The sequence below is a fragment of the Bombus terrestris genome, chromosome 10, assembly GCF_910591885.1.
Source record: "Bombus terrestris chromosome 10, iyBomTerr1.2, whole genome shotgun sequence".
Lineage (NCBI taxonomy): Eukaryota > Metazoa > Arthropoda > Insecta > Hymenoptera > Apidae > Bombus > Bombus terrestris.
Window position 1 is genome coordinate 15,406,210 of NC_063278.1, and position 27,953 is coordinate 15,434,162.

Here is a 27,953-nt window from a genome sequence, read left to right on the forward strand (position 1 = left end):
GCGATACAAGATTTATATGCTCGTTCTGCCAGTTATTTCAACGTCTGTTACGCGATAGAAAATGAACATAAATGAATAATAAATGTATTAAAGCCATAAAGATTGCTTGATGTACGCCACCGTTTTTCCCCTATTTCTCCGATACAATTTTCCTTTTTTTTTCTTTGCCAAACACTTTACTAATCGGTACGTATTCGAATTATCCTCAATTATTCTCGGTTGTTTCCGTTTCCTTTGGATTTACATAAGTACTCGTTTGATGTACGTGCAGAGTGAGATAATAACTATTAACAGCTATAAAATAAGAAGCGAAGATACTTGAAACTCGACTTCTAGATTCGCGAGACTTTGCAGAGCTTCGAAACTCTCGTGTTTCAAACCTAATAAAAAGTTGTAGAGGGAGAATTACATTGCGAGATCAGTTAAGGAAAATCGTATCGTTGTAATAGGATTATTTCAGCGAGGGAAATTCCGTGTTGCGTGTAACGCGTTGCAAAGCCATGAGCTTTTTTTCGGGTTAATATACATAATCGCCTTATCGAACTTTCCATCTAAACCGTTGCGCTCACACGTGAATTTTGCATTTCAATCTTCTTACTTGCAGTCCAGTCCAGTTTAGTGCGACTAAGCTAAATGTTTCAGCCCTTCCAGGTAGAATATGTTTTATAGAGAGACGTACAACTCTATGAAGGGGAGATCAATAAATTGGGTTATCTTTAAATCACTGACAATTATTTCATCGACACGATTTCACCGACAGCGAATTCATCGGCAATGTCTATCAAAGTTTATTTACCGATACACCGAGTGAAATCACCCACAATCATTTCACCAATATTCTCCTTTGTCGATAATTATCATGCTTGCCACTACATGTTATCGTTGATTATATGTCTTTATTTACACATTCGTTTACGCGCATAACGAGATAAACGAAGAAACGAAAATGATATGTTGTCATGATGTATTGTTAAATTACTAATTAACACGAGTTATATATCTACCTACATGAAAGCTTCTAAATATCAATTATAATTCATGAAAGCACACAAGCTATTTTGCTATACACAAATAGAATTATAAGGAAATGTTACGTGCTAATGATTTAACGAAATCTATTCCTCTGTACATTCGACATTTCTGTATTATTACTTGTGTACTTTCTGCTCTTGTTTACGTCATCGGAAGTAAAAATACGTTAAGCGAATCAGCTAATCTATTTGAGCGATTCAATGGCTCGATCTTCTCTTATGCGACTACCAAGTAGAAGATAAGTTCTTGGTTATATAACATTTTATAACATCCAAATTAACTTTTTTTTTCATTTTCTTTTTCTTTTTCTTTTTTTTCCTTTCTCTTTTTCTTTTTTTTTCCTTTTTCTTTTTTTCCCTTTTTCTTTTTCTTTTTTTATCCTTTCTCTTTTTCTTTTTTTTCCCTTTTTCTTTTTCTTTTTTTTTACGTGGGGAAAATTCGCTCGGACACTAAGCCACTTTTTAAGTGGCGTGGTAGTGAACATCCAAATTAATTATTTTTTTTCTTTTTCTTTTTTTTTCCTTTCTCTTTTTCTTTTTTTTTACGTGAAGGAAATCCGCTCGGACACGAAGCCACTTCATAAGTGGCGTGGTAGTGAACATCCAAATCAACTGGGGCACTAATTAGCTGAAGCTTCTAGTCAAACCAGGTATCAGTCTTTGTACGCAAAGGCATTCATTACAATCGTTTAAAGTTTGAAGAAACACCGTTACAAATTCGTGATATGAGAGAAAGCGATTCAGAACTCGGATTCATTTGTTGGAACGACGCCGTGGGCAAAAGTACATAATGGAAAACTTTTTTCCAAGACTAATTGATATTCCTGGAACTCGATAATTCACTAGGTGATTGCTTTAACCGTGCAGAATACATGCATAAATAATTAATCGCTATTAATATTCCATCGACTTTTGAAAATCCCTGATGTGACCTATTTCACGTGACGAGAATACGTGTAAAGTAAGGTTATTGCTTGATTATCTTTAGTCGAATAAATCGAGTGATTCAAATTATAATGCGGAAGAAAGTCAAAACTATGTATATTACTTTTTTCAATTTTTATGTATCATTTGGCGGAAGGAAATTTGGTAAGTAAGGTTCACCTTCTTTAATGTCAATGATTTTGAGATATGTTATTAAGCTCCAAATTCTAAGCAATCTTCTATATATGTACATATAATTGTGTATTATATATATATAACACACGTATAATAGCCAAAGTTCAACTCCCAAGTATACGCAAAGCTTTTATTTTCAATTTATGCGATACCACTATGTTTCATGAATTTATTTGTTAACGGTATTGTAACAAATAACAAGCAGAGGACGAACTATCCGTGAACTGTTTTGCCAACGAGTACGCTTCCAATATTTTCTGTTTGAGAAAACACGATCTAAGGGGGGGGGGGCGGCAAAGCTTGTTAATCTGGAAAGAATACAAGCATCAATTTCAAGCGCTTATAGGGAATCAAGCGGGCTTGTTAAGGTCGTAAGTTGGACAATTATCCCGTGTTAGGTTCGGTCAGATTAGTCCTACACAAAATTGATCCAATCATGTGAAAACAAATGTATTCTGATTTTTGTCGCAGATATTTCTGGTCTACGCACTCCAGTGCCCGCACAACTGATATTGAAACACCTGATTTTCCCATATTCTGCAGCGACAAATTTCCTGATATTTTACAACCATGAAGAACTCGTACTCGAAAATACTTGCAATGCTCATCTGCTTGCAGATTATCTTTATCACTTTCTTCCCGTTAGGGGCTGGTAAGTTGATACTGATTAATTATACCATCGAAATTCTATATAATGGCTACGAAAAATATTTGCATCATTACCCTCATTTCCTAACGAAGCGCGTTTTTTTACCAAGTTTTATATTTCATTTGATAGTATCAAATCTCTGTGGTTACACGAAAGTATTAAATGATAGGAAACTTGATATACACGAATTTAATTAATTAATAAGTTAGTCGATATACAGCCATTATTTATTCATGTGAAATATTACAACGTCAAAAACTTAACGTTCTTGTACGTACAGTATTAATCACAAATTGTAAGAATGTTTACTGATAAGCAAAATAGATAATATGGAAAACGCAGACCTATGGAAAGAGAATTCCTGACATTAGACAGGAATACGCGATTGCACGAAATATTTTATGGTATGTCTAACATGGAGAATATATGCGGCGAAGTACGAAAAATTGTCGAGTGGCAAAAATATTGACGCTGGTAATCGTTTTCAGTGGCTTTAGGAGAAAACTGTACTGATTTCGAAGGAAAAGCTGTCTTACATGGACGGATGTATGTGCCGGGACCTTCGATTTGCAGTCAATGCTTCTGTTACCATTCGGAGCCAAAATGGTGCCAGGCTATCTTCTGTTCACCTCCTTTGGTAAGTATATGCTCATTCTAAGAGCAACCAGCTTAACACAACCATGAGAAACTAAAGTACACCGTTAACGCTTGCATGCTGGTCGTTAAAACACATGCTGCGCGAATAGGGTACACAGCGATTCATTTAACTCGCCTTGAATTAGTTTTAGAAAGACAAACATGGACAGGGATAATTTTTGTCACGAGCCGTTTAATTTAATCGTTCATTAGAACGAATTAATTTACACCTGCTGAGATCGCGATTGATGTGACAAATTCGAAATCTTCTTCCATATGAATATTTTTAAACAAGCACGTCGTAAGCTTTGTATATTTTTTAATCGCAACGAAACTGTTCAGAGAAATGCTGAAATTATTAATCTATTCCTCTGTACATTTGACATTTCTGTATTATTACTTGTGTACTTTCTGCTCTTGTTTACGTCATCGGAAGTAAAAATACGTTAAGCGAATCAGCTAATCTACTTGAGCGATTCAATGGCTCGGTCTTCTCTTATGCGACTACCAAGTAATAGATAACTTCTTGGTTATATAACATTTTATAACATCCAAATTAACTTTTTCTTCTTTTTTTCCCTTTTTCTATTTCTTTTTTTTCCTTTCTTTTTTTCTTTTTTTTCCCTTTTTCTTTTTCTTTTTTTTTTCCTTTTTCTTTTTCTTTTTTTTCCTTTTTCTTTTTCTTTTTTTTTCCTTTTTCTTTTTCTTTTTTTTTTTCGTGGAGAAAATTCGCTCGGACACGAAGACACTTCTTAAGTGGCGTGGCAGTGAACATCCAAATTAATTATTTTTTTTCTTTTTCTTTTTTTTTCCTTTCTCTTTTTCTTTTTTTTTCTTTTTCTTTTTCTTTTTTTTTTTACGTGGGGAAAATTCGCTCGGACACGAAGCCACTTCTTAAGTGGCGTGGTAGTGAACATCCAAATTAACTGTTTTTTTTCTTTTTCTTTTTTTTCCTTTCTCTTTTTCTATTTTTTTTCCTTTTTCTTTTTCTTTTTTTTCCCTTTCTCTTTTTCTTTTTTTTTTCTTTTTCTTTTTCTTGTTTTTTTTACGTGGGGGAAATCCGCTCGGACAGGAAGCCACTTCTTAAGTGGCGTGGTAGTGAACATCCAAATTAACTAGGGCACTAATTAGCTGAAGCTTCTAGTCAAACCAGGTATCAGTCTTTGTACGCAAAGGCATTCATTACAATCGTTTAAAGTTTGAAGAAGCACCGTTACAAATTCGTGATATAAGAGAAAGCGATTCAAAACTCGGACTCATTTGTTGGAACGACGTCGTGGGCAAAAGTACATAATGGAAAACTTTCTTCCAAGACCAATTGATAGCGCTGACGTAATTAAAATGTGACGATATTGCCAGCGACGTTTCTCCAAATAGACGACTAACTTATTTACCAATCGCCGTAACACGATTGCCGCTGGTAATACGGTTAGTAATCACTTTATTGAATTTTCGCTTGACGTGACATCGTCGAGTTCCTAGAGAGATTCTTCTCCCTTGTAAAACTATGTTTCTGCAACGACTGTATTTGTTGAATTACCGTTCGTGAACAAGTCCTTCTCTTTATTACGTGTAATAGATTCTTCTTTTTAAGTTTTAAATTACATTGGTAATTTTCTATAATTTATTACTCGAATATGGTAATTTTTTCTTAAAAAGTTTGCTTTTTCTACAATTAGCAAAGCCTAACTCCAATCATACCCAATACCTAATCCCAATCATGTGAAAACAAATGTATTCTGATTTTTGTCGCAGATATTTCTGGTCTACGCACTCCAGTGCCCGCACAACTGATATTGAAACACCTGATTTTCCCATATTCTACAGCGACAAATTTCCTGATATTTTACAACCATGAAGAATTCGTACTCGAAAATACTTGCCATGATCATCTGCTTGCAGATTATCCTTATCACTTTCTTCTCGTTAGGGGCTGGTAAGTTGATACTGATTAATTATACCATCGAAATTCGGTCTTCTCTTATGCGACTACCAAGTAGTAGATAAGTTCTTGGTTATATAACATTTTATAACATCCAAATTAACTTTTTTTTCTTTTTTTCCCTTTTTCTTTTTTTTCCCTTTTTCTTTTTCTTTTTTTTTCCTTTCTCTTTTTCTTTTTTTTTCTTTTTCTTTTTCTTTTTTTTTTTACGTGGGGAAAATTCGCTCGGACACGAAGCCACTTCTTAAGTGGCGTGGTAGTGAACATCCAAATTAACTTTTTTTTTCTTTTTCTTTTTTTTTCCTTTCTCTTTTTCTATTTTTTTTTCCTTTTTCTTTTTCTTTTTTTTTCCTTTCTCTTTTTCTTTTTTTTTCTTTTTCTTTTTCTTGTTTTTATTTTACGTGGGGATAATTCGCTCGGACACGAAGCCACTTCTTAAGTGGCGTGGTAGTGAACATCCAAATTAACTGTTTTTTTTTCTTTTTCTTTTTTTTCCTTTCTCTTTTTCTATTTTTTTTCCTTTTTCTTTTTCTTTTTTTCCTATCTCTTTTTCTTTTTTTTTCCTTTTCCTTTTTCTTTTTTTTTTACGTGGAGGAAATCCGCTCGGACACGAAGCCACTTCATAAGTGGCGTGGTAGTGAACATCCAAATTAACTGGGGCACTAATTAGCTGAAGCTTCTAGTTAAACCAGGTATCAATCTTTGTACGCAAAGGCATTCATTACAATCGTTTAAAGTTTGAAGAAGCACCGTTACAAATTCGTGATATAAGAGAAAGCGATTCAAAACTCGAACTCATTTGTTGGAACGACGCCGTGGGCAAAAGTACATAATGGAAAACTTTCTTCCAAGACCAATTGATAGCGCTGACGTAATTAAAATGTGACGATATTGCCAGCGACGTTTCTCCAAATAGACGACTAACTTATTTACCAATCGCCGTAACACGATTGCCGCTGGTAATACGGTTAGTAATCACTTTATTGAATTTTCGCTTGACGTGACATCGTCGAGTTCCTAGAGAGATTCTTCTCCCTTGTAAAACTATGTTTCTGCAACGACTGTATTTGTTGAATTACCGTTCGTGAACAAGTCCTTCTCTTTATTACGTGTAATAGATTCTTCTTTTTAAGTTTTAAATTACATTGGTAATTTTCTATAATTTATTACTCGAATATGGTAATTTTTTCTTAAAAAGTTTGCTTTTTCTACAATTAGCAAAGCCTAACTCCAATCATACCCAATACCTAATCCCAATCATGTGAAAACAAATGTATTCTGATTTTTGTCGCAGATATTTCTGGTCTACGCACTCCAGTGCCCGCACAACTGATATTGAAACACCTGATTTTCCCATATTCTACAGCGACAAATTTCCTGATATTTTACAACCATGAAGAATTCGTACTCGAAAATACTTGCCATGATCATCTGCTTGCAGATTATCCTTATCACTTTCTTCTCGTTAGGGGCTGGTAAGTTGATACTGATTAATTATACCATCGAAATTCGGTCTTCTCTTATGCGACTACCAAGTAGTAGATAAGTTCTTGGTTATATAACATTTTATAACATCCAAATTAACTTTTTTTTCTTTTTTTCCCTTTTTCTTTTTTTTCCCTTTTTCTTTTTCTTTTTTTTTCCTTTCTCTTTTTCTTTTTTTTTCTTTTTCTTTTTCTTTTTTTTTTTACGTGGGGAAAATTCGCTCGGACACGAAGCCACTTCTTAAGTGGCGTGGTAGTGAACATCCAAATTAACTTTTTTTTTCTTTTTCTTTTTTTTTCCTTTCTCTTTTTCTATTTTTTTTTCCTTTTTCTTTTTCTTTTTTTTTCCTTTCTCTTTTTCTTTTTTTTTCTTTTTCTTTTTCTTGTTTTTATTTTACGTGGGGATAATTCGCTCGGACACGAAGCCACTTCTTAAGTGGCGTGGTAGTGAACATCCAAATTAACTGTTTTTTTTTCTTTTTCTTTTTTTTCCTTTCTCTTTTTCTATTTTTTTTCCTTTTTCTTTTTCTTTTTTTCCTATCTCTTTTTCTTTTTTTTTCCTTTTCCTTTTTCTTTTTTTTTTACGTGGAGGAAATCCGCTCGGACACGAAGCCACTTCATAAGTGGCGTGGTAGTGAACATCCAAATTAACTGGGGCACTAATTAGCTGAAGCTTCTAGTTAAACCAGGTATCAATCTTTGTACGCAAAGGCATTCATTACAATCGTTTAAAGTTTGAAGAAGCACCGTTACAAATTCGTGATATAAGAGAAAGCGATTCAAAACTCGAACTCATTTGTTGGAACGACGCCGTGGGCAAAAGTACATAATGGAAAACTTTCTTCCAAGACCAATTGATAGCGCTGACGTAATTAAAATGTGACGATATTGCCAGCGACGTTTCTCCAAATAGACGACTAACTTATTTACCAATCGCCGTAACACGATTGCCGCTGGTAATACGGTTAGTAATCACTTTATTGAATTTTCGCTTGACGTGACATCGTCGAGTTCCTAGAGAGATTCTTCTCCCTTGTAAAACTATGTTTCTGCAACGACTGTATTTGTTGAATTACCGTTCGTGAACAAGTCCTTCTCTTTATTACGTGTAATAGATTCTTCTTTTTAAGTTTTAAATTACATTGGTAATTTTCTATAATTTATTACTCGAATATGGTAATTTTTTCTTAAAAAGTTTGCTTTTTCTACAATTATTTTACTACAAAACCCATCAAAAACATGATGTATGTATATATACCCTCAAATATTATCGGTTTATTCTCAAGCTATAGTTCAATTTCGGAAATTGCCAATTAAAATCATAAAAAAAAAAAAAACACACAGAAAGTTCGTTAAAATATGCGATTTTCCAATCAAGATATAGAATTTATTCGAGTAATATGGATTACAGTAGCGATGGTGACGGCAACGATGAATGGACTGATTCTTCGTGCGAAAATAAATTGGTAGCGGCGAACAATGCATTGTTTCAGGGAATATCGATTTTCAAGCATGGTTTTAAAGTACGTGTGCGCGTGACTAGGTTTGTTAATTAATGCCGCTCCCAGGTTTTCAATATATAAATGTGACACCTACATATCTTTAAGCTTGAAACAATTGGACTAACAATTTCATTAAATTTAAATCAATATTTATCTTTTTAAACGCAACAATATTTTTAATGACAACTTCACGTGTAAATCAAGTGCATACATATTCGATCGTTCTTGAAAACCTGGTTCTCTGCGAAGAGAAAAATCCTTTGAGGTGGCCGTGTTGTGAGTTATAGTTGTAGTAGATAGTAGGCCTGTTCCGCTGTAGATGGGGGCTGTAGATGTCACTGCCGGGGTACTGCTGATTTTTCGGCTTGTCGAGTGCCGCCACACCTTGAATAAAGATTTGATCTACGTTTTATACGCTACGTTTTACATCCACCTCTTTTCAGATATACCTCTATTTAAAATCATAGATCGTCACACTCTATAGGTATTTCCTTGAAAAGGTTAAAGTCGTTCTGTATAAAAGCCAATTCAAAGGGGAAGGAAATTCTGCGAAAAATTCTTTCAGATTTCCCTATGTTTGAGCTCGAATCAAAGCAATCCTGTATAATAGGATAGGATGATAGGACGATTCTGTATTATTCCTTGTGTACTTTCTGTTCCTGTTATTTACAATAGGATGATTATGCGTTTAACTTCTCATAGAATCTCTCTGATTCCGTATGATATCATCAGTGTTTTTGAAATATGTTATTGATGTCGTAACGTCAACCGTTTCCAGTGCAAATTCAATTTTGAATCGCAATTTCCATGTTTACGTGGCAAAAGCGTATAATCGATAACGCACGCAAACATATCTTCTTTGATAATGGCGTACTATAAATCGTTCATAATCGTTCTTTTGAAAAAAGCTGTTTAAAATTTCTTATACTAATCCCTATACTAATTGTATTTAGTATATTATGTTATAAATAATGGTTAATATAAGTATCAAAGCAAATAGACAACAATTAATTAGATAACATCGTAATAACATAATATAATATAATGGGCGTAATCATATACAGTAAAACTTAGAAAATGTGCTCTGGATGAATTCGGTGATAATTATCCTTTGTTCCGTGGTATGTATAGGCAAAAACGAATGGTAGATCGCAGCATAATAGTTTCCAACCATCCACAATTGTTCTAATTCCTCACTCGACGTCTTTCATGTTCATTCATGTAGGAAAAAGTATGTTATCGTTTAATAATAAGCTTTTAAGCGTTTAATAACATCTCGTCGAGTAGAAATTCCACACGAAGCAGTGAGAAAAATAATATTTGAAGAAGATCTATGTTCTCAGCTTCGTCGTGTGCAAGAACTTTGTAGGATAGATTGTATCATGCAATGAAAATTTTATACTTGTAAGTTAAGAAAATTGGAACGAAAATTCACGTTGTCTCAAAGATATCTTGTTTTTGGATAGAAATAGTTACTTTACTAACAACACATTCTCAATATTAAGGATATCAACATCTTAGATTTAATTAAAGCCGCTGGAATACGCCAGATATTTCATATCTGACTTAAACATGTACTGCGACGAGCGAAAAAAGTAAACACATAAATGTAAAAGACTAATTTTTCAAGTGATCGGTAAAGATTAGGTAACAGTAACTACAAGTTATTATTAACGAAATGTAATAATTAATTTTCATTAACATTAATAATGTACAAAACATTTTACAAAAATGGACATCTCAAACCACGTTTACAGTTTTACACATTAATTATACTCGTCGAATCAAGGTTTCAACATAGTATTTCGTCCACTAGTACTACTTCACGTTTATTATATCCAATAGAATTAACTACTATTTAGGTAAATTATTTTGTGGAATGGTCAAATAATGCTCTTTTCTCATTATACCTTCGACATTCGCTTTCTACATAAAATCAACGGGCTGTGTTTACACTTTTGCTTGTCACGGCGTATCAAGGAAGATTGAAATATAAAGTAATTCGCACAAAAAAGTAGATATTAGTATTGATGTTATTGTATTCCATATTTGACCTTAAAATATGAATAAAATCAGTCTAAGTATTAATGAAATTGCAAACATTTTTTCTAAAAGAACGGAACTTTCCTTTCTAATGAGCACTATATGATGCAATAGAAAAACAATTTGACACTGAAAATTGTAGTCAAGATCAATTTTGCGCTACACTTATTTAACCAATTTTCATCAAATCGAAGGTGTAGAATGGCTTGAAAAAAAACCGCGATAAATACTTTTTTGGCACTTTGTACAAAGGTGTATATCAATGTGTATATCGATACACATACTCTGTATGTGCATATCCGTGGAACATATATCCGTTTTTCGAAGCAAAATGTCATCTACCTGTTCAAAAGAGCAAAGCAAAAACACTACATAGAGGGTTTGTTACTGTTCACACTCTGTATTTCCGTGCGTAAAGTATCCAACCAGATATCCAGGAACAGCTTTCAGGGAACGAGATTGAATATTTGATCGAATATATTTAATATGGCAATGTTACGTATAACAATATACGTATGGAATTTTAAAAGTCACGAGGGTTGCAGCGGACTCAATTTTAATGTACATTAAACATTTTGCTCATTGATGACCTTACCTTAATTTTTTTCTCCTTCCTCACTTTCTTCTCCTATGCGAGTGACACAGCAAGATTGATAGTAACAAGCGATTTCATTAAAACACAATCTCCTTTTCCATTTGATGAACACGATACGAGGCGAGGGAATGATTTAGGAACACGACTTTCGAGTGGTTTCAACAACTATTAAGTTTCATTTATAGCAACGAACACTGCCAAAGACGTAATCAATAAGATTCGCGTAGGTGCCGTAGATGACGTAGATGAAAAAACGTAGATCAAACGTAAATGACGAAATTATACATTAATTTATTTTAACGCGTTAAAATTACGCTAATGACAGTTGCTCCATTCTATTTGTTCACATATTTGAGCCCTATATGGAACAAAGTGAACGGAGCATCTGCAAGCGTGTTAACCGGACAACGACGAATTTTCACATCTACTCCACGAAGCTTCACATATATCAATGACCACTGCCGTAGTCATGGTCAAACGTAGATGACGAAGTTATGTATTGATTCACTTTAACACGTTAAGATTACGCTAGTGACACTTGCGCAGTACTATTTGTTCATATATTTAAGCCCTATATGCAACAAAGTGAACGTAGCATCAGCAAGCGTGTTAATTGGACAACCACGAATTTTCACATATATTGCACGAAGATTCGTATATAACAATGATCACTGCCATAATCATGGTCAAACGTAGATGACGAGATTATGCATTAATTCACTTTAAAAATTACGCTAGTGACAGTTGCGCCGTTCTATTTGTTCATATATTTAAGCCCTATATGCAACAAAGTGAACGTAGCATCTGCAAGCGTGTTAGTTGGACAACCACGAATTTTCACATATATTGCACGAAAATTCGTATATAACAATAATCACTGCCATAATCATGGTCGAACGTAGATGACGAGGTTATGCATTAATTCACTTTAAAAATTACGCTAGTGACAGTTGCGCCGTTCTATTTGTTCATATATTTAAGCCCTATATGCAACAAAGTGAACGTAGCATCAGCAAGCGCGTTAGTTGGACAACGACGAATTTCGTTTCGCAAACACGGACACGTGAAACATTTTGAAGTTACGTGGACGCGAGAGTAATTCGTTCCCTTAAATTGCTCAATTTCCATTTCTTTCGCCATGTATATTCGAGTATTGCATTTGAATTGCAGAGCAGTCGGAAGTAACGGCGCACGTCGTTGATATATCGACAGGAACATGAATTCTTTTTTCATAGGATGAATACTTTTTTCATCGAATTATTAAACCGAATCAAGTTTTCAAGTCCAATCATTTAATTTCATCGTTTTACATCGAACGTTTCAATCTTTTTTCTTTTAAATACCTTACCTATATTTCATCTCGTTGAATATTCCATATTTTTAATGCTACTACCACTTATTGGTAATTTCAAATATGTAATTATCGTTCTGAAGTTAGAAATTCGAAATAACATTCGTCAATATATGATTCTACGTTTTATATAGAGTAATAAAAATGATACAATGAGTTTCGGTAAATAACCAATAAAAATTTTTGTTCCTTTTTCTTTTCTTTTTCTTTTTTTTTTTCTTTTTGGTTTTATGTATCCAAGGTCGAGAATAAACTATCTGCACGTTTTCTCTCGTTTCTTGTATTTTTATGAGGAATTCAGTCTTTTTACGCCACAAGAGTCTCAACGTTTTCGTTTTCACGCCTACGTTACACTCGTTAAACACGTTCCAACAAGACCATGAATAAGGATAACAGCTTTAATGTTTTCACATGTGTTTATTTATTATTTTAGACCTTAAATATTTTATTTATAAAATCTTTATTTAAACAAGTTACCATTGTCGGTACAATAAATCAATGAATGAAATCAGTTTAAATTTAAAATATCATTTCATAATTTCTCGTCACTTGTATCTGAAAACAACAAAAAAAACGGTGTAACCACATCGTGCGTAGACGGGAAATTAAAACAGTGGAGCTTAATTGAAACACTGATCATATTCCGCGATTGTAAAACAATAATAGAAAATCGTGTTTCTTTTGAAGGGTATGAAATTGTCAGGAGATTATGCCATAAATGAAATTGGAAACTGGCTGGTCAAAGGGATTAAATTCAATTAAATCGAACTGTGTTATATTGTACAAAGGCTAGAGAACTGCTACCAAATATCTGCTAGTTTAAAGGTGTCCCTTATAAATTATAATTATATTTCAAATTCAATCTCCTAGTAATAAGTAAATTAATATTTTACCTAAAATCTGTGATATAGATAACAAAAATAAATTCTTTACATTATTCGTTAGTTTGCAATATAATTAGAATATTATCTTTATTTTCTGGTGTCTTTGTTATTCTTAAAAGATAAACTGCTTATTTACAAATTTAACACTGCATATGCTATTAATCAATCATTTTATATTTAATTTTGCAACCTTCAGTCATTGTTAAAACTTGTTGACAATACTGTCGGTTAATAGAAATTTCTAAAATCCCCTTGTTTCTACTCGATTAAAGGGTATATTGCAGAAACTATGTTAGCTACAGTGTTAGCTACAAATCACCTGTGTCACTCCATTAAACTTATACACAATAGTATTGATTCTTGTTTTAATTTAAAATAAAATATGTTATTGTAGGAATGAAGCAGAATGTTCAAATAATTGAAACAACTTTTTGTCCTATAATTAGTGCCTTTCATTTTAAAAATTAAAAAATTTTTAATCAACGATATTTGGAAGTTTCGATCTAAAATGACCAGGAATTGAAACAGAAAATATTTTGATGCCAGTAAATACGTATTCTTCACACATAAAACAAATATGAAAACAAACATCGATGTATATGAATGAATTTTGAAATGGGGAGGAATTATATGATTATACCCATTCTCTGTTGCGTTTAATTGTTTCAATTGATGTTTCATGGGAATTTTCATCGAATTTTTTAGAGATTTTTTTTTTTTTTTTTTTTATTAGAATATTTACAATCAATTCTCGTTGAGAATTTTCAGTAATTAATTTAATTTGACGTGATACAATGACATGGATCATAATACTTTTATATTGTTGGTTCTAGTAGAAACTAAGGATTTAATCTAGAGGGTATTTTCTTTTTAGTCTGCGGATCTGGTCCGTCGTGTCCAGTAGTTGGGTGACTAGTGGGTTGTGGTGGTTGTTGACTCTTGTGTTATATCTGCTTCTGGACTTGTGTATTTCATCTTTGACTGTAGGTATCTTGAGGTCACGGTGGATTGTTTCGTTGGTAACATATAAGGGTGCATTTCATAGGGATCTTAGCGTTTTCGATTGAAAGCGTTGGAGTATTTCAATGTTGGAATTACTTGCTGTTCCCCATAGTTGGATTCCGTAGGTCCAGACAGGTTTTATTACGGCCTTGTAGAGGGTTATTTTGTTCTGTATGTTTAGCTTGGAGCGTCGGCCCGTGAGCCAATAGAATTTTCTTAGTTTTTCCTTTAGTTGCTTTGTTTTTTCTGAGATATGTTTTTTCCAAGTTAGCCTCCTGTCCAGGCTCATGCCCAGGTATCTTACGGAGTCCTTGCTTGGGATTATTGTGTTGTTAATGGTGACCTGGGGGCAGGTTTGTTTTCGGAGCGTGAAGGTTACATGAGAGGATTTTTTTCGTTTATTTTGAAGCCTCATTTTTCGAACCACTTTTCCATGGAGTCGAGACTTCGCTGGAGAGTGGATGAGGCAATTGCCGGGTCTGCGTGGGTAGCTAATAGTGCTGTGTCATCGGCAAATGTTGCTATTGTTACCTCGTTTGATATAGGTAAGTCGGCAGTGTAGATGGAGAACAGTAGGGGTCCGAGGACACTACCTTGGGGTATGCCGGATTCTATTGGGAATGTTGCGGAAGTGGCGCCTAGGCATTTAACTATGAATTGTCTGTTGGTTAGGTAGGATTTTAAGATGGAGTAGTATGGGTGGGGTAGGATCTTTTTAAGCTTGTAGAGTAGCCCTTCATGCCATACTTTGTCGAATGCCTGCTGGATGTTTAGGAATACCGCTGAGCAGTATTTTTTCTTTTCAAGAGTTTGGCTGATCATGTGGGTTATGCGGTGGATTTGCTCTACTGTTGAGTGTTGTTTTCGGAAGCCGAATTGGTGATCTGGGAGTGTTTTCAATTCTTCTAGGAGTGGAAGGAGACGATTCGTGAACATCCTCTCGAATAGTTTAGACAGGATAGGTAAAAGACTGATTGGGCGATAGGAGCTGGTTTCATATATTGGTTTACCGGGTTTAGGGATGAGGGTGATCAGTGAGATTTTCCACGCCTGAGGAAAGTGTTCAAGGCGGAAGATAGCGTTAAAGATTGATGCGATGAGTGCAATCCCTTTTATGGGAAGTTCCTTGATTGCTTTATTGCCTATTAGGTCGTGACCTGCTGCTTTCTTGGGGTTTAGGCGACTGATTGCTTCTATGATCTCTGAAGAAGTGAAGGGTTCAATAGGAGGGGACATTTGGAAGGGAGTGTGCAGATATTCGGTAACGTCCGCTGCAGCTATGGAGGAATGGGATTGGAATACTTCAGTCAAGTGTTTGGCAAATAGGTTGGCTTTTTCTATAGGGCTACGCGCCCATCCACCCTGCGGACGGCGGATTGGAGGTATTATTTGTGGGAGGCACGTGAGTTTCCTGGAGGCCTTCCATAGTGAGTAGTTGGAGTCGGCTGTGGGGGACAAGCTGACGAGATATTTGTTAAAACGGTCATTATTGTAGTTTTTTATAGTTTTGGATAGTTTTCTAGTTGCGTTGTTTAGTTTGCGTTTGTCCTCCGGTGTTCTATGGGTCTGCCATATCCTTCTTAGTCTACGTTTTTCTGCTATTTTTTTTAATATGTACTGGGGGTATTCCTGATTGCCGATGGACGTTTTTGCCGGTGTGGAGAAGCGGATAGCGTTTATTATGCTCGTGTTTAGGTATTCCGTGGCTGCTTCGATTTCTTCATTGGTTTTTAGTGAAGTTGAGGCTGAAGTTGTGTGTGTAAAGACTTCTCTAAAGAGCTGCCAGTTGGTGTGTTGGTTATGTATGGAGCCATTAGGTGTATTCTCGATGATAGTTGAACTGACTGTTACTATCACGGGGGAATGATCAGAGGAGAGATCAGCCGAGGAATTGATTTGGACGTGTCTTGACGAGATATTTTTAGTTATGAGGAAATCAAGGAGATCGGGTATTTTGTTTGTGTCGGTGGGCCAGTGTGTAGGTTCGTATGTGGTAAGGTAGTTGAGGTTGTTGGTTATTACGCTGTTGAGGAGGTTTTTGCCTCTTACTGTAACCAGTCTGCTGCCCCATTGGGTGTGTTTGGCGTTGTAGTCTCCTCCAGCTATGAATCTATTGCCCAGGGTGTCCAGGAAGTCGTCAAAGTCTTCTTTGGCGATGGAGTGTCTGGGAGGGCAGTATACAGCTGAAGTGGTGATTGTACCATGACAGTCTTCTATTGCTACGTTTGTTGCTTGGAGGTAGTCTTTCTGGAATGGTGGAAGTTCGTAGTGCTTCATGTTTGATTTGATTATAATGCCGGTGCCGCCGTGGGCCTTTCCGCTGGGGTGTTGGGTGTGGTAGAAGTTGTAGCCGTGTATTTTGAGGTAGTTTTTATCGGTGAAGTGGGTTTCGGATATGAGCATCACATCGATTTGCTGTTGTTTTAAGAATAGTTCTAGTTCAAATTTGTGCTGAGCTAGACCGTTGGCGTTCCGCAGAGCTATTCGCATTGGTTTTATTTTGCCTCTGTGCGTATGAATTTGTCCATGAAGAGTGTGAGTAGTGACAGCAAGTTGTTAATTTGCTCAGTTTGCTTCTCGATAAGTTTTTCGAGTCTGGTGAAGTTGTCTGTGTTTTGTGGGGTGGGAATTCTATTTTCTGTGTGTACACTGTGGGTTTTCGAGTTGTTTACGTTTCCTTGTGTTGCCTGCGCGTAGGATACTGATGGTGAGGTGAGTTTTTGGGGTCTAGGTTCTTGTATGGTTATGTCCTTGGGTCTCAGTTTTGGATACTTAATATTATGTAGTGTTTTATATGCTGAGCATCCTTTGTAGTTCGCAGGATGCTCTCCTTGACAGTGGATGCACTTAGCGGGGGTTTCGGGGGATTTAGTGTATTGGTCAGTGGGGTGATTATCTGCACATTTTACGCACCGGAAGTTATGGTTGCAGTATTTCTGCATGTGGCCGTACCTTTGGCACCTTTTACATTGTACTATTTCTTTCTTTACAAGAGGTGGTTCGAACTTAACTATGGAGTTCATCAGCCGGTTGACGTTGTAGATTTCTTTGTTGTTCCCTTTTTGTTTTAAATCTATGAAGAATAGTGATAGTGGGTTTCTTGAGATTCTATGTTTAATGTTGCTTATGTTTGTTACCTCATGGCCAAGATTTTGAAGTTCGTACTTTAGTTCATCTAGGTCGACTGAGTGGTGGATGTTGCGTAGCACCACACGAAAAGGTCTTTCTTCTTTGAGCTGATATGTGTGGAATTTAGCGTTTAACGTTTTTAGCAACTTAGTTAACTTTCTACAGGCGTCTGGCTGGGTCGGCAGAATTTTCACGTGGTTGTTGTTAATTTTTAACTTGTAGTCCTCTTTGCTGATGTCTTTTTCAATGGTCCTTATCATTGACTGTATGTCGATTACGTCGTCAATGAATATTGGTGGAGGAGGGGGAATTCTTTGAGTATGGAGATTATTTACCTTTTCGGTTGTATTCATGGAGTTTTCCGTAGACTCCAGTATTGAGAATCTATTGAAGGTGGTCACCTGGCTGGCTGGTGGTTTAGTTTGACTCTTATTCACATTTGTCTTGCTTGGTTCCAGCTTGCGTTTTTTCGAGTGATGATCGTTTACCAGGATAGATGTGTTGCCCCCTTGCCACGGGGGAGGAAAAACGGCGGTGTTATAATTTAGCTCCGGAGAGCCTGTTTGGAATGATAGAGCCATCATCGAGCTAGTTAATTCAGTGTGAAAGAACTAGTCGAGAGGCTGTTAACCCTTAGCTAGGTTTGTTGGATTTGCTTTCGACAGATGGGCGTCACGTGCAGTTTTGTGAACTTCACAGGGCACTGGACACACGTCTCGGCACTCAGCAGCAACTGGATGGTCACGTGCTGTTTTGTGGACTTCGCAGGGCACTGGACACACGTTTGCACGCCTCGGCACTCACCAGCAAACTGTTCACGGTAACGCTGTCGAGGAAAACTATGATGGGTGTGCCTAAGGGCCCGAAATCATCGGATTCGTGGAAAAAAGCCTTCGTTCGGAAAGTGAGGGAAATTGGCGTTACTGTTAATTGGTCAATTTCCATGTTGGTGGTTAGGGAAGGGTACTAGCCGCCCTTAAGAGAGAGTTCGAGAAGAGGAAGCGTCGTTCGTGAGAAAAATAGATTTCTCCTATTTTCTCGTAGTTGGAACGAGGACTGTTTGTCGGTTTGAAGGACTTTAGTTAAACAAATCTTAAGATTTATAGCGGGTCCTCGGGCTAGGTGAACATGTACTGTGGAGACGCGTCGACATCTGGTAATCATCTTACTCAAAGAATAGAGTCTGCGTGTGGCGAGGCACGGGACAGAAATCGTTGAAATGCTTACCGTCGTGCCCCGTCCCAAGTATTTCTTTTAAGGAGAGCTATAGAGTTACTTCATGCCTTTGTTAGACAAAACGTTCATCCCTTGACCGCGATTACGTTCGGCGACTGGTTGTCGCCTCGAGCCCGAGCTCACTATCATAAATCTCAAATAAGTACAGTCGGATCGAATGACAACAGTTTCTTAATTCGGCTATGGTGAAATCTAAATTACAGTACTGGGGGTCTTCCCAAAGTTCCGAAGGGAAGGTTCCGGTGTTCTTTCATCTCCGACATATATATATATGTCGGAGCCTCCCCTTTGGAGCGGTGGGAGGACCCCCTTAGCGCTGTAACCCAGATTTCATCATAGCCGCACTAAGAAACTGTTGTAATTCGATCCGACTGTACTTATTCGAAATTTATGATAGTGAGCTCGGGCTCGAGGTGACAACCGGTCGCCGAACGTAGTCGCGGTCAAGGGATGAACGTTTTACCTAACAGAGGCATGAAGTAACTCTATAGCTTTCCTTAAAAGAAATACTTGGGACGGGCCACGACGGTAAACATTTCAACGATTTCTGTCCCGTGGCTCGCCATACGCAGACTTTGTCCTTCGGGTAAGACGATTGCCAGATGCCAACGCATCTTCACAGTATATGTTTAGCTGGGCGAGGACCCGCTACGAATATTAAATTTCAATTACACAAAGTCTCTCAAATAGACAAATGGCCTGTGCCCCAACTACGGGAAGATAAGAGAAATCTATCCTTCCACGAACGACGCTTCTCGCTAGCAACTTTCCCCAAGGACAGCTAATATCTTTCTCTAACCACCAACATGGAAATTGACCAATTAACAGCAACGTCAATTTCCCTCACCCTTCGAGCGAAGACTTTTCTCCGCGAATCCGATGATCTCGTGCCCTTAGGCACACCCATCATAGTTTTCTTCGACAGCGTCACCGCGACGGAGAGACACTCTCTAGTGCGATCTCATCAGTAATCGACCTGTCTTTCGTATACGAAATAATTGCCCCCGTGCTCTAACATATAGTGTAACTTAGACGCAAACGAAGGGTAAAGTCCAGTATCCGTTGACCGCGGAAACGTTGCCGGAGCCGAGACCATTGTCATAGTGCCGCGAATATCGAAACCTTGTGATTATCTATCGACGCTGTAAATCTCTCTAATTTGTGTCAATAAACTCAACCATTGTTACACCGCACCTATGGCTAATTCCAACGAAGATACACCGAACACCCCCACCCACAATCCTGACGTGCATCCGACATATATATATATATAATTCTATATTATGCCTACTGATTGATATGAATTTCTTTCGGTCTCGAATGCGTTAAAACGGAGCGCAAAGAAGTCGAAATTACTTATTGTAATTGGTAAAACATCGTGAAAGGCAGACAGATACAAGAAAGAAGTTAAACTATAAATTATATTTGCGACATTGTTATGTATTTGCTTTCTTTAAGCCTTTCATCAAGACAGCCGATCTATAAATATTAATCGACCAATTTCTCTAAGCTTGTAACTTCAAATTAATGTTTATATATATAAAGAGTTACGTATTAATCTATCTAAATATTTAAAAAGATGTTTAATTTTATAAATGATGGATATCAAAGATGTTCAAAAGAATGTAGTCTTCGCGTGTTCTTTATCATATCCCTGATCAAAGACATTCCAATATTATTACAATATCCAATTACATATTGATACGCAAGATATACAGATTATTATTTATAACATTTTGGTTTTCTTAATTGAGTTATTCATTTAGTACAAATGATAAGTAATTAGTAATAATTCATAACAAAACGGTATTGTAGTAGAAATATTATAAGAAAACATATTCTGTTTCAGTGTAGAGTTACTCATTTTTATAGACAGTGTCGTACAAATCCGTACGTCTTTGAGAAAATGTAGATATCTGAGCCCTTACTTCCTCAACAACTTTCAAATCTGAGAGAAAAGAAAAACATACGAAGTAATAAGTAATGCTTGCTAATAAATTCAGCAAATACAGAGGGAGCCGGCAAAATCGATGAACCAACGAGACTAAAAGTTAATTACATCATGGATTTCTCGCTTTTAATGTTAAGCTGGAAATTACCGATATCGGTGACCACCATATTTTCCTGAGTTTCCAAATCATAAAGGATTTTCCCCCAGAGATTTGTCAACTGTGTATGTCCCCATGCGACATAACTTGCTGAAGGAACACGAGCCGGTGATATACAGGCGACGTATAATTGATTGTCATTCGCTCTGGAACAGTTCGCTGTTGAGTGCCGAAGCGTGCAGACGTGTCTCTAGTGCCCAGTGAAGTTCGAAAGTAACACGTGTCACCCAACCGTCGAAAGTGAACACAGCGTGCTCTTACCCTCCCAAGTGTTTCCTATCCGCCAGGCAGAAGAAAAGCCTACGCACCTAACCCCAACCCGAACCTTGCCTCATAGCCTCACGACTAGTTATTCATATTGAAATAGCTAGCTCGATGATCGCCCAGCAAACACGACCAGGCTCGCCTGTGCAAACTCACAACTACCCCGCTCTACCCCCCCCCCCCCCGTGGCAGAAGTGCAGCAGATCCCCCCGTGCCAACGACGCCAATAAGGCGAAAAAACGCAAAATTGAACCAAACTCGAACGAACAGCCAATAACACAAATTAACACTCATAACAGGTTCGCAATATTGGAATCCTCAAACGACGCCATGGAAATCGCAGGCCCGCCACCAAACCACCACTACCTCCTCCAAGGTAGTGTCCTCGGACCCCTACTGTTCTCCATCTACACTGCCGACTTACCTATATCAAACGAGGTAACAATAGCAACATTTGCCGACGACACAGCACTATTAGCTACCCACGCAGACCCGGCAATTGCCTCATCCACTCTCCAGCGAAGTCTCGACTCCATGGAAAAGTGGTTCGAAAAATGAGGCTTCAAAATAAACGAAAAAAATCCTCTCATGTAACCTTCACGCTCCGAAAACAAACCTGCCCCCAGGTCACCATTAACAACACAATAATCCCAAGCAAGGACTCCGTAAGATACCTGGGCATGAGCCTGGACAGGAGGCTAACTTGGAAAAAACATATCTCAGAAAAAACAAAGCAACTAAAGGAAAAACTAAGAAAATTCTATTGGCTCACGGGCCGACGCTCCAAGCTAAACATACAGAACAAAATAACCCTCTACAAGGCCGTAATAAAACCTGTCTGGACCTACGGAATCCAACTATGGGGAACAGCAAGTAATTCCAACATTGAAATACTCCAACGCTTCCAATCGAAAACGCTAAGATCCCTATGAAATGCACCCTGATATGTTACCAACGAAACAATCCACCGTGACCTCAAGATACCTACAGTCAAAGATGAAATACACAAGTCCAGAAGCAGATATAACACAAGAGTCAACAACCACCACAACCCACTAGTCACCCAACTACTGGACACGACGGACCGATCTACATTTATCATATTTTATATAAAATTAGAAGGGACGTTTAAAAAATTGCATGCGACAACACACTTACAGGTACTCTTGAATTAGTTTTTCTACATGTCTGATTATGTCTTTATATGTGTATGTCAATTCAAATTTATTTTCTTAAAAGTCCCTTAATGAAAAACTAACACTTCATACTAACTTAGAACTTTTGAGTTCTTAGAATATTCTGATTTAGTCACTGTCTGTACCATAAATTCATTTACAGATATTATATTTCCACCAAGAGCTAGTTTTATTATGAGCCTTCCTGCATCATCATCGAATCCTTCTATATGACCATAATTATTACTTTGTTTTCCAGCTATAATTTTCACAAATGTTCCTTTCTCGATTTTAACTTCTTCCTCTTCTTTTTTGGAATCTGTATTTTTCTTCTGCGATGCTACTTTGTCTGCTCCAAGACCCATACCTTTTGGTCGTAATTCTGGTATCACAGCTGCTACTAATCTGTTATAGTTAGAATAAACGATTGTGAAATAAAAAATGATGTTCTCTGTTTACTTTCCAATAAGTGATGTATTAAACACATATAATTAATTTAATCTAGAATAAAATTCATACTTTTCATTTCAACCATTTCCCTTTCCTGGTTGCCATCCCATTCCCCGTAACATTGCTACACCAAAAGCATCAATAGGAATTTTTTCATAATCTTCTAACGTAGACTGAAGAATAAAAAACAATATTTATAATATGCAAATGTAATACATCTGTGCATTGCACATCAATATGTTGATAACGTACCTGTTCTTTGCCTCTTAATGATTCATCTTCTACTAAAGGTAAAGTTAAATCATTTGTTTTATTTTCATGTTCATTCTTTGACTTAAGTTCCTCAATGATTTCTTCCGCCGCTTGCTCTTCTAAAGTAACAACTTTATTTTCACTATCTTCAACTGGCTCTTTCTTTATTGATATTATTGGCGATGTTTTTCCATTAGATAGCTTTGATTTTGCCTCGTTAACACTAGCGTCTCCTACCTTTTCCTTATCTGCCTTCGGAAGGAAAATGTCTGCATCTATTTTATTAACAATTCTATCATGCCAGGTTTTTGAACCTAGTAATGGAATAATTAGATGTTCATCTTTTTTTTCTTCCTCACTGAAATAAAAAATTGTTTTCAAATATATATATTCCGCTATTGGTGATTTTTATAGGTTAGGTTGAGGTTATATGTTTCTTGATTATAAATATTACTTTTTGAACTCACCCTATTACTTTAATACCTTTTTCATCAAGGCATTCAATGTAATCAACTTTCTTTTTTTCTTGTGGAATAGCATTTTTTCTTAATAGATTTCTTAATAGATTTTGCAAAACCGAAGGAAATCTTCTTTCCTTCTTCTGCCATTTGTTTGTTATTTTAACACTGACTTATAGATCAATACACATGTATATACTAGACATAAAGATTGATGTCACTTGAAACTATGTACATGAATCTAATATCTTATTATACTTTATTAATCTACTCACAATTACTTGCACATTACTAAAATTTCATTCCGACAATATATCAAGCGCCTGAATAAGTGACATTAAAGTAAACATATATGAGAGAGGAAATAAGAAGAACTGACGCCTATGGTTTTCTATGTTACAGAGCTAGTGCTGCACCATACGGCCAAATGCCGAAAGTGGCTAGGATATCCCAGAGAGAGTAGTGCTGCACCATGCAGTCAAATGCCGAAGGTGGCTTATGCTAGTATATACCTGTCTATACGTTTCAATCAGAAGATCGATATTATGTGTTCATGTGAAAGTTCACATTTCCTTAGGAGCTGTATTTTGATAGATTTAAGCTTCTAATGGAGCATTTTAAACGTATAGAGTATACTATGAAGTAGAGTGCGGATCATTTTATATTCATAGAAAATTTGAATGTATGGAAATGTACAAAATGCTCATGATATGCAAAAATATGCAAAATATTCAAAGTAAACCAATCATCAAAAAGTTTAAAAGGTGAAACAAATTTCTTTAATAACACCTAGATTAATTTTTATTTGTTAACGATCTGCATTCTACTACGCTTTTAATTCTACCCTAGTTTATGCACCATAGCGCATGACAGCGCTATTATGTCCTTTACAATTTATTCAAGATCATTCTATTTTCAGATCAGACTCTCTATTTTTCTTTTTGCATCCTGCAAATTACCGTATAGAGATGTAAAACGAAAGCTATTGCTCGTTAAAATTTGACGTACTTTTGTTTTCATGAAAATATACATATGTTGAATTAAATAAACTAAACTATTGATAATCACATTGAAAGTATATATATTTATATGTAACTTAGATTTCACAGATTATTTCGATATTGAAGTACTTCTTATGTATTAACGAAGAAGATAAAACATACTAATACAAGCATAATTCAACTGAGCGATTATGATAATGTTAATGCGCATCTCCGAACGTGCAGAGGATAAATGAGCAGGTAAGTTGCTCCCATCACTTTCTCCTTTGTTTCATGCAACTGTAACTCTTAGAATGTAATGTATAAATGTATATAACTATCCTTAACCGCATTGACGAAATGATGATAGACACAATTACTTGTTTGTCAGTTGAAGATCTTTTCTTTCCTCTTACTACATATTTATGTACTCTTAACTTGTCTTTTTAGCAATACTATCGCTCGTTTGTTCTACAGTTTTCAGAATTCTACCTTTTAGCGTTCTACACACGATCGGAGCGTAAATGTGCCCGTAGTCTGCCTGTTCCTATAAGCTACTTTAAACGATCATCTTTGATTGTGTTGGCTCGTAGATCATAGAGGAAGCGATTTACCTATCTTTCGGAACAAGAACTACAGTTAAAAACAGCGACCAATTGAGAACGGTAGTTAAGTCCGCGAGTAGAGGGGTGAGCGTGTTTTAGCGGCGACAACAGCACACGGTATGCAGATACGAAGCCGGGGTAAACCGGGAAGCCGTAGTTCACGGACCGTAGTAAGCGTGGTAACTCTGAACAGTCAACGACATTTGAAAGCCGGCCGCGCTCTGGAATTCAGGTAAATTTACCTCTTTTTCGTCTTAAATTTTCATTGACATTTCTCTGCTTATAGATTATTATACGGTTAGAAATGACATATTTTTGGAGATATCGAGGAATGGTACTTTTAAGTAATTTTGATTTTCATCACTCATAAATTGAACCGAGGAAATTCCATCAATTTATTTACCGGCTGTTAAAAAGTTTTAATGAAATGGGACAAATGGTAATTAGTTGCGAAAATAAGGACAGTTGTGCCAGAGTTACAGTGTTTGCCTTTAATTTCAATTAACTGTACAGCCTGAACGTGGAGATTTTGTTCCTATGTAAATGATGAGATATACGACACACTGGACTGGTTTCTCGATAGTTAACATCTAAATGGTTAAATTAGGGAATGCTTTAACAAAGTTGATTCAAACATTTGATGAAAAACCCATAATTTACCTTTCTTAGGAATAGTCTTATACTCTTACATATCTTTTATACATTTTTCTTATATATAGAAATCTAACATTTATCAAATATGTGACAATTTCTACTGCAATCAAACATCTTATTTACTCTACGTAATGAAGCTAAGTTTAATTAACTTTCCTCAGTATCTTACATCACCAGTCACGCTCTCGATCCCGCTAGCTAGGCAATAAATCATTAAAAGTCGAGTTACAATTACGTTCTTATCCTACTTCAGAGCCCCTCACCTATCCGTTATCCAATTTCCTCTTCGAAATCCCATCGTGAAACCGACAATTAACTACTGTTCATCAGCATACGTACAGTTGACGGAATCGACATAATGAGACAGCGAAGTTAAATGTTAAAAAGTTTGCATATTTTATAATTTGAATGGCGTAAGGGAAAATAAGATGTTTGATTCGCCTAAGATCGTTTCATCCTGTATGGCACCAACATTTCATAAAATATTATATAACACAATTTGGAAAACAGGGTTGAGAATCATAGTGGTGTAAGTTAGGCCATTGCCAGTTTTCATCAAATAATCTTCTGTGTTTATTACCGTAAAAATAGATTACATCTGTTCAAACCGTGGAAACAGAAATGGTAGAGAATAAAGTTACGACTTAATCGGTTCTGAAACCAAAGGGAAGATATGTTTGAGAGTAAAAATGAATTCAAACATTCGGAATTACGACTTAAACCACTATGACATTGAATTTGTCGTATGAAACCTACGCGTTGGGGAACGTGTTGAGGATGTCCCGAAACGTAGTTACAAATTAAGACAGGTCCGCGAGGCTAACTGTAAAAGAGCGAGCGTAACTGTGCGGAGTCGATGTTAACGGAGAAGATCTTCCTGCCGAAGATTTGTTCCGCTATGTCTAGACGTTCTATCCTTTGTTTCCTCGTTGCATTTTTTTACCTTCATTTTATCGCCACGAACAATGTTGCTCGTCGTGCTCTTAACCGTGCAACAGTCGGACAAAAACCCGTTCTACCTCGTATATAGCGTTCTGTTCGACACGGTCCACGAACTTACGGACAGATTTTTCGCGATTAAAAGAACAAGATAAGACAATTTCACGGTGATCTCATTGTTGTATATGTATACGGAAGTCCCATGGTTGTCGAAGTTTGTGCAGTAATTCTTCTTTCTCTTTCTCTTTTAATTATCGTTTTTTGCAGAAGAATGACCGTGGTGTAGAACATGATTGATGTTGATGGTGTAGTAATGGGCGGTGATGCTTCAAACGTATATAATACACTTGAGTTGTATCAAGCATGTTTTTACAACTTTGAGTCGGTTTTACGTGTTCTTATGTTATTTTAACGATTAAGTTACCATAAATATAGCAGTTTTCCCAATGGATCCACGCGTCGAGAGAAGCCATATCACGTAAAACATACATTTCCGTATAATGTTGTACAAATAACAGTCTAAGAAGAGTAAACACTCTTTATTACGATCATACATGTATATTGAAAATATAGCGATCGTTGCAACGTTATGAAAAATTATTGCAATGAAAAATTTTGACGGTGGATACGTATCGTTAGCAGATGATTCACAAGTTTCGAATCGTCTGACGGTACTGGTGCGTTGAACTTTCAGTGGTTGCGCGCGTACGCGTGTCGAGTCGAATTCTAGTTCGATTTCGCGGGAGGTTCGATTTCGCTATGGTAAATATAGTCGAGTGAACAATCGCGCTACCGGATCTACGCGTAGTCCGGAACTCGGCGCATAATGCCGCGGAAACGGGCATTACAGGTCATTCAGAAGTTACGTCTCATAAATTAAAATACATAGAAGAATGGCAATTATATTCTCCTTTTTATTATTTATATTCTATTATTAGAACACGTATCATTTTTCAAAATTTTCCTTGCAATCTACAATTGTTTATGTTATCTTCCTATTGATCATCGACTTTGTCATTTGCATGTCTCATTTTCCTCGTGTTCGGCATTTCAATATCAGGGAACGAATTTGTATCTTCTACATGAAATCATCTCTTTAATTTCAGATAGACGAATATGCGGCTGCTTCTGTTCCAAATATCTCCGTTACTGTGCCTGTTGACGGAAATCGGCGCGGCTGGGATCGGTAAAGCATGGCAGATCCTGCCATACGCGACCGATTCCTGGAATCACCCATCATGGCCACGGCTCGACTCTTCCGCGTTCGAAGTTCGCAGCGTGACCGGGGTTGGTCATCTCAATCCCTTGTTTAATTGTTGATTTTTTTAAACCTTTGTTTATTAATTCCAGGTTTTTTACATATTTTTTTTTTTTTTACATGATTTTTTTTCCAGAATAAACGCTGAATTCTGATTGTAGGGTGGTACAGGCAAAAGTACCGATACGCGACGGTACGACATAGCCA

At 36.5% G+C, this 27,953-nt stretch overlaps 3 long non-coding RNA genes and 1 pseudogene across 6 annotated transcripts; 1 reads left to right on the plus strand and 3 right to left on the minus strand.

The window, feature by feature from the left end:
• Positions 1-2,787: 2,787 nt before the first annotated feature.
• On the plus strand, positions 2,788-27,942 carry LOC125385727. Of its 4 annotated transcripts, none has more exons than XR_007225293.1 (5): positions 2,788-2,802; positions 23,713-24,074; positions 24,230-24,551; positions 24,768-25,127; positions 27,595-27,775. It is a non-coding gene; the product is annotated as an uncharacterized LOC125385727 (long non-coding RNA). The 4 variants fall into 4 exon arrangements; XR_007225292.1 differs by lacking the exon at positions 2,788-2,802 and adding an exon at positions 22,121-22,135; XR_007225291.1 differs by lacking the exon at positions 2,788-2,802 and adding an exon at positions 27,883-27,942 and having other exon boundaries at positions 23,791-24,074.
• Positions 8,513-11,929, minus strand: LOC125385725. Its single transcript, XR_007225286.1, has 2 exons — positions 11,002-11,929; positions 8,513-8,747 (listed from the first exon to the last, which is right to left on the minus strand). It is a non-coding gene; the product is annotated as an uncharacterized LOC125385725 (long non-coding RNA).
• Positions 20,482-20,990, minus strand: LOC125385734. Its single transcript, XR_007225304.1, has 2 exons — positions 20,703-20,990; positions 20,482-20,551 (listed from the first exon to the last, which is right to left on the minus strand). It is a non-coding gene; the product is annotated as an uncharacterized LOC125385734 (long non-coding RNA).
• On the minus strand, positions 22,131-23,460 carry LOC125385720 (annotated as a pseudogene).
• Positions 27,943-27,953: the final 11 nt, after the last annotated feature.